Genomic DNA, 12,896 nt, shown 5'->3' with positions numbered 1-12,896 from the left:
CAAAGACATTTATGAAGCATTTTTTTGTTTGTCAGTTTATGTGAGATACCGTAAAGCATTTTTACTTTCTCTCTTAAATTTGCTCCTTTTACAGAACAAAACATCTGTACATGTTTTAACAGAGTAACATCTTTAACGTCTGTTGTGATTGACTGAAATTTCTAATGCACTCACAAAAATATTCAGAAAACAAACAATGGATACCTCAAGACCGCTAATGCAACATTTGGCAGATTTTCTGTTGTTTGTAGATACATAACAGAGATTAACATTTTCAAGTCTTTCTCATAACACCTGATACAGAGATATCAAAAAATCGTGTGTAAAAACTAAAGGAAACTAACCAATGAACATTACATCCATGAGTTGCTTTTCAGAAGAGAATTTAGTGAAGTGGCTGCAGGTGATGTGTGGGCGATGAACTGGCGTCTGTGGGCTTTTCTGATCCGACCTGTTCTTCATGTGCATGAGATCGGTCACCTCCTCTCCCATCACTGCCCTGAGGATAGAAAACAACCCATTATTACAGCCATTAAATATAGCTTACTTGAACAGATTTTCAAGTGGTGGAAATGATTGTATACTGAAACAGCAATAAATATATACTGTCCCTTACTTATTCATTATATTTATTGCATACAAGGCCGACAATGTATTTCAGTGAAATGTCATATGTTCAATTATTTTTTAAAGTAATACATTTAACTCCTATCCCATTATTCGACAACATTAGAATAATATTGGTTTAAAAGCAAGCAACATGAACAGCTTTTCGAATGAGCAGAAATTACCCTTTTTCACAGTATATCCTTGTATCTTCTGTCTTGCTCAACAGTATATCTGATGGAGATCTCTGTTTCTGTATCTGCAGTCGATGTCCTGGAGAGGTGTATATATGTAGTTCTGGATATGAGGTGTCTGTCCTTTGCATGGCCCCACGGGTGATGTTTTGGCCTTTGGGTCAGCTGAAGAAATACTAGAGATGCACGTCTTGTTTACAGTGAGCGAATCGTAAAAACTCAAGTCATCTGATAGTTTCTATGGAGCAGTCCAGAGATGCCAGGGAACATGGGGTTTGATGCACATGTCCAAGTGTGTTCTCACTTTGCTTTAACAGAATATGATGAGAGCATCTTATGAATACATTTTCATAACAAAATGAACATCATGTCACTCTGTCATCACATGCAAAACCATGTCATAAACATCTTCAATTGTTTTGAATCCCAAACAGATAAAAGGAGATTAAAAGAAACTTTTAAATACATAACCATTTCTGCATTAACATCACTTAAAGGGACAGTTCACCCCAAAATAAAAATCTGTCATTTCGAGTTGTTCCAACTGTAATCTGTATAAAGAGAAAGAAATTTGAAAAAAAATACAAGTAACCAAAACTGTTTTTTGTACACCATTGACAATAGTAGGAAAAATGACAATGCATGTATGGTCGAAAGTGCCCCCAAACTGTTTCCTTTCCTAAATTCTTCAAAATATCTTCTGTTTAACAGAACAAAGACGTTTATATTTTTCCCACTATGGTGCATGGCCAAGAACTGTTTGGTTACAAGCATTTTTCCAAATATCTTTCTCTGTGTTCATTTGTGAACTGTTCTTTTAAGTTTAAAGGTGGAACGATGTACTCAGTCATGATTCCATAAAGTACATGATACTAAGTTCCTGATACGAAAGTACCACTATATTATGACCAAAATGTAAAAAATTAAACAGATTTTCAAATAACCATGACTTTTCTGTACAATGTAGTAGAATATAAAATATGTAAATAAATATAAATTTAATAGGTCTGTCACAATAAAGCTACATTTTACCATGAAACTAAAATAGAAATTAGAAAGCGAAACCATAAACAAGGACTTCTTGAAGCAGTAAAAGCTCAAAATTGTCTATATAAGTCAACTAAGGTCACATATTAGCTGCTTAACCATCAGGATTTAATGAATTGCCATGGAGCTGCAATCGATATGATTTATTTTCCGTTAAAGGTAGTCAAATTTTTCCGATCGCCCATTTTATTTATGTTTTCTAGTTTTAAATATATATGCTTATACACTCGACATTAGTTTTTCTCTCTAAAACTGACAACAATAGTACATTTCATTCCCAAATGTTTCTAGTTACTGATCACTTTATTTAATTTGTGATACATGACAACATTGCCCTGACATTCATTGTCATTTGCAGTGGGCCATGTGCTGATTCGTCACTTTCTGTTCTGACAGCATCACCAAATGTGTTCTTTCTCTGCAGACACCTGCCTCGAATGCTTTGAGAAGATGTCTTCAATATGAGCCTGTCAGAGGAGTTATCGCGCATACAGCTAAAATGGAAGTGTGTTGTATTGCTTATACTTACAAGTGTTACTGCTGTTCGGATGCAAAGGAAAGAATAAACTAATGTATATTGAGAAAGACAACCATAAACCAGATGAGAGATACGGTATGTACACTGATGGGACATAGTGATCTTCCTGCTCATTTATGAAATAGATCGTTTAAGTCTTTCCTGATTTACAACTGGGATTTATAACATCATGGCATGTATATTGAGATTTCATGGGCTTCGTTGCATAACCAGACTGTCAGTAACACAACACTCTGGACAGCAATAAATTATTCAACGTGTCCTATGAATGTCATTTCTCCAAAGATGCGTTTGGTTGCTAACAGCCAAGAGGAAAGAGAAATCTCACAGGTTCCAGATGAGACATTATACACATTTAGGCCTCACAATTGAAGTCCTCTAGAGATCTCAAGAGTTGTGAATATTGCATAATATGTTTCATGTGTGCCTTCAGTTATTTCTGTCCTGAAGTAAGTCTCTAGATGTCCATCAGCATCATTAACACTGTCTCGTGTCCTTCAGCTGACAGGTCGGCTTTTGGGCGTGTGACTGCCTATAAATTGGGTAAATCCCTATGGGGCCAAAGTAGCTTTATGCTTTAATCTGACTCCTAAATTGTGTTTACCAACAGAAGTGATGTAATGCCTCTTTTCTAAAATATGATCATAGGCAAGAGGTCAAAGTTTGCACTTTTATTACAATAAAGAAGTGACCTGCAATTCTTTATTGTAAAGTTCTTTGTAACAAGTTAGTTTTTTGTTTTGACATTATTGTGCATGGAGTGTAGATCATTGTAACAAAATCAATCAAAGTAGTTTCATATAAGGCAGCAACATAACAAAATGTGAATAAAATGAAGGGGAATGAATACTTTTACAAGGCACTTGTTGGGCGGGTATTAGCGCATAACAGCCTGTAAGGAATAGAATATGCTATACCAAAAGAATTATTGGGTACTCATATGTGGACAGTACAGGTTGAATGTAGACAGTGACTATAAATTACCCTTAATCCTTCTTACACCACAAAGATTGTTATAAGGGTTTTGTTTAGTCTTGTTTTATTAGCATGGAAGCCATTTTCTGTAGAGCATTTTGTTTGTTTTAAAGGAAAGGGCTTGACCTTTATTGCATATATGTAAATACAATCTAAAAAAAATGTGGGTTATTTCAAAATGAGTCGGTCAATATGTTTTACCCATTGTTGCATCAAATATAATCATATTCTTAGTGAATTTAACCCCACTGTTAGTGTAGTTGATATAACCATAGGATATCTGTTTATTCAACGACATCAAGGTTTTATTGTGTATTTTATGTCCTGTAACCGTCATTATCTTTCTTGAAATGTATACATTTTATGATGGTTCAACAATACCGTATATAAATAAAAAAGAAAACAAAAAGTTTGGTTTGCATCATGGAGGATTTTATTTATTTATTCATGATGTCTGTTTAATCCTATTGGTTGAGCTGCAAACGTGTCTTGATGTTCTTTTTCCGAGTCTAACTTTCTTAAAACCTTTCTAATTTTTCGTTTTCGTTTCTGTTTTAACTTTTAATTCATTCATTTATTATTTTAGTTACAGACCTACTCAATTCTATATTACCTTCCACATAAAAAGGTTAACTGAACCTTCCCGTGTTACACATCACACATACTGAAATACCAGAGATCTGCAGGCCATACCAGAGAGCTCAACAGCTGGCTCCGCCTCCAACCGCTGAGACCAATAATAAAACCCGCATGTGCCAAAAGACCCTGATTCTTACCCCCTGAGGGGCAGCTGACACAGATCCTTAAATCTCTCCACTGTTATTTTAGGACGCACGCCTCATGGAGATAATTAACGTTTTGCTGCAAGTGGATGAACTTGATCAGTACTCACATAATTGACAGATAGGGTGAATGGAGTCCAGTCAGCACCAGCAGGGAATCATGCACAACACAACAGCCTAAGCTAAAACATTAAGTGACAGAGGCGAGTGGCAGAATTACTGGAAGCAGGCAGTGACCGTATGAAGAAGCAGAGACCACTCTGTGAGATAGATGTGATAGATTGAATGAGTCATAATAATAACAAAATGATTCACACAAGCACATCCATCAAGTCAAATAGACGTTCATCTTCAGCTGCCTCTCCTGAGCAACCTGAGGATGGAAATGTCAGCAGGCGGCTATTTTCACAGTCAATCTGTCAAACAGACAAACTGGTGAGAGTTGTTACACGTCTGAATTTATTTGTATAATCAAAAGGCCATTGGCGAGACCAAGAATAAAGCCACAGAGACAGAAGATATAGCAGGGTTTTGCGCATTAATAGCAACGGAGATATCAATTTGCTAAACATGTACATAACAAAACGTTATTTTAATGGAATTTGTTCTTTAATTTTCAAACAACTACATTAATGTGATAAAACATGTTTTTTGGACATATTACAATATTTTCTCTAACTGCGGCTTATTAACTACTGTCTATAATAACTGTAATTATGAATATAAACGAGGCTTATTGATTAGCAAGCCAGACATACATTTTTGGGCCAGGGCATTCTATTGACCCGTGAAAGACTCCAGGAGTGTTTTTAAATCCTTTTTAAAGCCTATGCTTTTAATAAAATTTCCACAGGGAATCATTTTTATTAGGTTAGTAAATGCAATAGACACCATCTATATTTGGCAATATGAAACAAGAGGTACCAGGCATTTAATGACCAACAGATGAAACCTCGGTGGACAAATATCAATGTTATTCCGGCGAAAGAGGATCCCTCACATCATAAAGTCCAATTTGGTCCACGGTCGTATGGGTGAAACATCGGTCATGGATTAAACGATGTTAGTGAATTTCCACTCCAGCTCGCTGAGACGGGGTCAGATGAAGAAAGACACCAAAACAATGACATCAGAGTGACATCATCGGTTAGGGCGGGCCTTCTTTGAAATGTAAAAAAAATGTAAATGCACCGATACAAAATTTCTCCATCGATATATTAATAATTCTTCCTTCTGAATGTTATTAATTCATATAATAAAAAAATGCTCTTATCATCCCATACCGATTATCGGCCGATATATCGGCACGTCTCTAAAAAAGGTCTTATTATGATCTTAAATGATTTTATAAATTATGATGAAAAACTATTGTCTTAATCGTCTTCTTAAAATGAACTGATAACCCATGATTTTTTAAAAATTCTTAATAACTGTAATAAATATTATAACTATATATATATATATATATATATATATATATATATAATAGTTTAAATGTAATTAAATGGATTTCTCTACCTGCAGTTCCATAATTGTTAACCTTTTTTTTCATTTTTAAGCAAGGACACAGGAGCAATATTAAGTAAAAATGTATAAATAAAAAAATATATATTTGTTCTGGTTTCAAATACTTTATGTAAGCCAATGGAGAAATTGGTAGCATTGCAAGTCCAATTCAAATAATAAAAAACATAAAATACCTTTAAACAAAGTAGTTTTTTTGGTGTATGGGAATGAAAATACAAAAGGCTCAATGTTGTGTGTACAGATTTCACTTCAGCCACTTTAGGTTATTGAGCTACTTTGCTGAAATCCCCGCCCTGCATATCTCACACTTTTTTCTCCTTAATATTCTCACAGTGAGTGAATTTATAGTCCAATATTCCAAACTAATTAAGTTAACCGCTAATTGCTGTGTGATATGATCAAAATGATACCACACATAATAACATTACGCCATTACATAACTTGCTACAGGCGACGATTCGAGCTGAGAAAAACCTAATTGTCTTGAAAAATTCAACAGTAAGATGAGTGTTACATTACATTCATGACATCTGATGGCAAGGAAACTGGATCTTGGAGCTACAGTAACACAGCGACTGTTCCACTACGTAGACGAGACTGAAGTGAGTCTTGAGAGGCTTTTCCAGGTCATTGTCAATGACATTCAACTAACAGCTACATCAGCTAAAAACTCTCGTTTCAACAATCCGATATAAAACAAATACACGCGTCAGTTATGGTACATGTTGATAACTCATAACATCAGTTTCCTGTGTGTACAGTAATTGAGAAAGCTACAGTAAGTGCCATGTGTAAGAGACAGCAGGGGACATGAGATGTTGAAGAACAGACAGGTCCTCCGTCAGATGAAGACTGCTGATACACATAAAGATATGCATACTCGGATCAAAACATTTGCTTGAAAGGGCTTCTTTGCACTATGATTGCTTAAAAAAAAGTAAAAAAAAAAAAAATAGGTCTTTAGGTCCCCTCTGAAAGAGATGTCTCCATTAAATGGCTTTTATTTAATATTCTGGACAGAAATGATAATTTAATGCAGCACAAGCATGCCAGGAAAATTTACAGAATGTGCCATAAGCAGACCATTTAAGCAAAAGTCTCCAGCAGACTCTAGTGGTCACATTAGTTATTGCCACGATTTCACACAAAATGAAGCAGGGTTAAATCATCTCTAAAATTATTATTATTTATAAATGACAAAAGCATTCATATAACCAACAAAAAATATTTATTAGAGATATGTTTATTATGAATACGCATCTTTCTGGTTGTGTCAAGCTGTAGAATATTTTATTGGGTAGAAATTGTGAATGAGGGGAAATTTATGAGGCAATTTTTTTAACTATGGTAGTCAACGGTGACCAAGAACTGTTTGGTTAAAAGCAAATATATTTCTGTTTGCTTAGCAGATTTGGAACAACTTGAGTGAGTATGTAAATAAGTAAATTATGTTTTGTTTTTGTTTCAGAAATGATGTTTGACATGGTTGCATGCCAGCTCTCGTACCAGCCCTTGTGTTGTGCTAAACTTTGCATGTCCATGTATTTACACCAGCAAGTTATTCCATCCTGATCAAATGAATTCCAAACAATTTAACGTGGATGTAAATTGTACAAAACGTGTGCTTTTTCAGGAAACAAGCCTGAAGCTCCTCCCACAAACCCACCCCTAAACCTAACCATCACTAGAGCGAAAGCAAATCGTACTAAAATGTACTTTAGCCGCCTCGACAAATAGTTATCAGTTGTCATGAGATTGTGTTTGTCATTCTCTAAAGAAACATCCAAGCAAATTCAATCTTCAAACCAGTGCACAGAACTGTTCATGGTAGGGCCGGTCCAGCTCCTTGAGTGATTGACAAGCTGTTTTAGTGGGACTGGCAGGAAGCAAATAGCGCTCTGCCAAGCACAATAAGAAACTTGGGCTTGTTTATGTACATAATGAGCAAAGCAGGCAGTCAGCAGCTGGCCGATCCAAAGGCTTTCCTAAGGTAATAGTGCATATCCATTCAATCCATTAACTGCAAGCACGAAGTGCATAAGAGGGTCTGGAGTAAACGTACAGTCACCACATTTAACCGAATCAATGCCGTGAAAGAAGGCGACTGTAAAGGCAAACCTGAGCTGAAGAGCATGAAAAGACCAGACCATAAAGCAGCTTTATACTGATCCTGTGCAAGAGAGAGGCGTACCTTGTGGGATATAAGCATAGCTAAAGACAAGCACCTGTTTTTCTTTATATCCCAAATTTTGATCAAAAATCGAATTTCTTGAAATTGCAATTGCTCTTATAAAACGATTTCTTAAAATTGCAATCAAGAGTTCTAGAAACATTTCCAAGTCTAAATGATGTGCGTTATGGTACTGTATTCACAATAGACGGTTATGCATATCAACCAGTGAGTTTCTCTCACTCTGAGATTTTGAATCAAAAAGTATATTTGTCACATTTTTAGAAATCTTTCAAGATGGAAAAGGACGAGACGCCTGAGTCACGGCACGCTCATTTCTCTGTCCTTTACATGGCCCTTTCAGTCAATGGAAGCCGACAGGTCGAGGCCATTAAAAATGCATGAGACTGTAGTGTAGAGTGTTAAGGCTGGGCTTCAATCCACCCGCGTATCAGATGTCTCCTTGACGACAACGAAGAATGAGGAATAAGAAATTGTCAGGCAAATGATAAACAGTGTCGCCTCTCTAATCCAGAAAGGAAAATATCTGGTAAGTCATTTTACTGGCCGAACCTTTGAAAAACTGTTATTATAATATAAATGCAAAGCCACATGAAATGTTTATTTTGTGTTTTGTTGTACGAGTAACACTGGATTTAAGTAATTAACAACTGGTGAAAACATTTGTATTAAGTGCGAAAAAAAATAGACTTTTTATCAGTGGGTTTTGAACCCGTGACTGGTGTTGCAAGCACCATGCTGCAGTAAAGCTTGAACATTTTTCCTGGACGCTTACTGTTATCTCCTTTAAACACATGTACGGCTCTCACCGGTGTATTATAGATGCTCTTGCATTATTAAAGCACCTCACTGCACCTTGACTGTTGTCCTGTATTCTGCTGTAAGCTCTGAGCACCACATGTCTCGACTTCAGACTCTTGAATATTGTTGCACTATGACTCATTGCACATTGTGGATGAACAGAATGATCAATTTAAGTTGTATTAATTAAGGTGATATAGGGATCCATTTAAGAGAGAGCAACGATGGAGTCGTACCAGAAAGAGTCTGTGAAACGCATCCGCAGACACAGTCAGAGTGTCCTTCAAGACATTATCATTAAAGGATTTAAAGATGAAAGCCTGGAAAATAAAATAAGAGTAAGTCACACTTGTCTACATGTTAAAATGACGCTGTACCTTTTCTACTTAACACATTTATAAAAATTATGATTTAAATCATATTGTCTGTAATATACAAAACAAAATATCTATTGTTTTATTATTTGTCATTAAACTTTTTATATGCTTAAAATTGCATTTGTGCAATCTTTATTTGAAAAAGTTAATCTTATAATTTGTCATAAATACTCAAATACGAATATACGTGTATAACTTGGATTTAGCTAAAACTCAATCTTTATTTATTAGCAAACAGGAGGTCATCGAGGCGTTAGAGCAATAACACCCGCATTCCATCATTCTCTGGACAGTATAATAACACAAAAAGGAAATCTCATTCATTTGACTGGAAACAATAGTGTTGAAATCCACAAGGTAAAGAAACACACCCAAACCACCAATACGTGATTTAAACCAAACAAATATTTGCTGTTTCTCCCATGTTCCTCTAACTGAAATTCTTTGCTTTATCGTGCAAGCCGTCAAAGCCTAAGCAGTCTGTGATCAGAGAGGGGTTGAGTGACATTTACCTTCCTGCTATCACCAGAAAGATGTCGAACCTGCAGGCGGCCGGAGCCAAACTGAGTCACTCATGTCCTTATCTGTTCACGAGCAGACGGCGCGGCTCCACCTCTTCCATCAACTCACAAAGAGCTCCTGACTTCAGCAAGCAGGTGAGCTGTTCGAATCTGTCGAAAGATTAGCGCGTCACAGGAGCTTTGTGCACTGACCAGTGATGAGTTACGGCGTACGTTTGGACAGGAGACAGTTTCTCTGTTCTTATAATGGAGAAAAAACTTTTCTTGCAAAGTGTTTTTACTATGTAAAGACCATAAATTGTGGCTTCCAGAGTTACCTGAAAGCACAAAAGGAGTCCAAAAAGTCAAATGTTACCGTGACTATGACGTACCTGGGACAGGGCCTTCCTGGAAGCACACCAGATGAGATGAAAGTCCTTCAGCAGATCTGTGGAGGAGAAAACATCTGTGTGTTTAAAGGATTTGTCCAACCTGGAGGTACAGCTCCGGATGCTCATTGTTTAAGTCAGCAATAAAGTGGAGATCATGTCATCTTAATGTTAAACATCATATGCAGTTTAACATTTAAGATTTAAACACTAAAGTTGAAACTCTACTTACAGTAAACCAAGCTCCCATAGTCCAAAACAATATTTAAAGGCCCCCATTCCTACCAAATGTGATAGCCTACTGTCTTTAAAAAACATCTGAAATAGATCAAATCATTCTGTATCATGTAAAGCAAATCCTGTGAAAATATAGCTTAGATATTTCTCTAATATTGACTGCAATATTGACAGGCCAAAGATTAAAATCAATGTTTAGGACATCAAGTTGCTTGAGCAAACGTAGTGTCAATTCAGTATTTAAAAGAATAACTTTTAGATTATAAATATACATTTGAATACTGTATCTCAAAATCTTACACATTACACATCATTTGACGCCTATGACTACTTCAGCCTGGATTTCATAGACAGAGTCGAAAAAATGAATTATTAAGTAGAAATATGCATTCTTTTGCATAATATGCTTTTGCATAAGGTACCCCAGAAGCAATACTTCCTTGTGTGTTAATATCTTTGCATTACATGAACGTATTAAGAAGGATAAATACTAAACTACCAAATTACACCTCCACAGTTTTCCAATTAATTTCTGAAATGGCTAAGAATGCAATTTGTTTGGAAAAAATTCAGAATGTTATTTTTCATCCATTTTTTGTGTGCGTACAGTTCAAAGTATTCTATATCGTCCAGTACTTAAAGTCCATTTTATTTGTATTTATACCCAGTAAGTTTCTTTCTGCCCAACAGAGCAGTTTCTGTTCACATCTCAGAGACATCTGGGTTTCCCCTTCAGCGCTTCTATCTTTGTGAATGGGTTGATGGCAGCCAGGATCAGTTCGTGCTGCGAGTACCGATACGCCCCAGGCTTCCAGCAGGGCCGCAGGAGCTGCTTCAGACTGACCAGGCTGAACGGAGGAAAGCCCTGTTACAAGTAAAATACCCCAACACACAACATCAAAATAAGATTTTAAGGACGATTGTGTGTTTTTAGCGGCATCTAGCGGTGAGGTTGCGAATCACATCCAACGGCTTACTCCACACCTCCCTTTCAAAGCACTACGGAGGCTGAGAGAGGACTAAGATCTTGTAACGTTTTTCCTTCTTTGCCGAGGAAGATAATGTATTTACGAAACGCACTGTGCAGAGCAGTTTGTCCGTTTAGGGGTACTGCAGAAACAGCATGGTGAATTCCATGTTTGGGGACCAGCGGTGTGTAGATAGAAATAGCTTGTTCTAAGGAAATAAAAACATACAGTTGAAAGAAAAAGTATGTGAACCCTTTGGGCTTACTTGGATTTCTTCATAAATTGGTCATAAAATGTGTTCTGATCTTCATCTAAGTCACAACAATAGAGAAACACAGTCTGCTTAAACTAATACCGCACAAACATTATACGTTTTCATGTTTTTATTGAACACAACATGTAAACATTCATAGTACAGGGTGGAAAAAGTATGTGAACCTTTGGGTTTAATAACTGGTTGACCCTCCTTTGGCAGCAATAACCTCAACCAAACGTTTCCTATAGTTGCAGATCAGACCTGCACAACGGTCAGGAGAAATTTTGGACCATTCCTCTTTACAAAAGTGTTTCAGTTCAGCAATATTCTTGGGATGTCTGGTGTGAATCGCTCTCTTGAGGTCATGCCACAGCATCTCAATCGGGTTGAGGTCAGGACTGGGCCACTCCAGAAGGCGTATTTTCTTCTGTTGAAGCCATTCTGTTGTTGATTTACTTCTATGCTTTGGGTCGTTGTCCTGTTGCATCGTCCATCCTCTGTTAAGCTTCAGTTGGCGGACAGATGGTCTTAAGTTTTCCTGCAAAATGTCTTGATAAACTTTGGAATTCATTTTTCCATCGATGACAGTAATCCGTCCAGGGCCTGAGGCAGCAAAGCAGCCCCAAACCATGATGCCCCCTCCACCATATTTCACAGTTGGGATGAGGTTTTGATGTTGGTGTGCTGTGCCTTTTGTTCTCCACACATATTGTTGTGTGTTCCTTCCAAACAACTCAATTTTGGTTTCAGCTGTCCACGGAATGTTTTGCCAGTAGTGCTGTGGAACATCCAGGTGCTCTTTTGCAAACTTCAAACGTGCTGCAAAGTTTTTTTTGGACAGCAGTGGCTTCCTCCGTGGTATCCTCCCATGAAGTCCATTCTTGTTTAATGTTTTCCTTATTGTAGATTTGTCAACAAAAATGTTAGCATGTGCCAGAGATTCCTGTAAGTGTTTAGCTGACACTCTAGGATGCTTCTTCACCTCATAGAGCATTCTGCGCTGTGCTCTTGCAGTCATCTTTACAGGACGACCACGCCTAGGGAGTGAAGCAACAGTGCTGAACTTTCTCCATTTGTAGACAATCTGTCTTACCGTGGACACATGGACATCAAGGCTTTTAGATATACTTTTGTAGCCCTTTCCAGCTTTATGTAAGTCAACAATTCTTGATCGTAGGTCTTCTGAGAGCTCTTTTGTGCGAGGCATGGTTCACATCAGACAACGCTTCTTCAGAACAGCAAACTCAAAACTGGTGTGTGTTTTTTATTGGACAGGCCAGCTTTAATCAACACATCCAATCTCATCACATTGATTGGACCCCAGGTTGGCTGACTCCTGGCTCCAATTAGCTCTTGGAGAAGTCATTAGCGTAGGGTTTCACATACTTTTTCCACCCTGCACTATGAATGTTTACATGTTGTCTTCAATAAAAACATGAAAACGTATAATGTTTGTGCGGTATTAGTTTAAGCAGACTGTGTTTCTCTATTGTTGTGACTTAGATGAA

Source organism: Triplophysa dalaica, chromosome 4, assembly GCF_015846415.1.
Source record: "Triplophysa dalaica isolate WHDGS20190420 chromosome 4, ASM1584641v1, whole genome shotgun sequence".
Classification (NCBI taxonomy): domain Eukaryota; kingdom Metazoa; phylum Chordata; class Actinopteri; order Cypriniformes; family Nemacheilidae; genus Triplophysa; species Triplophysa dalaica.
The sequence above is the reverse complement of the archived record's forward strand: the minus strand, read 5'-3'. Positions refer to the sequence as shown.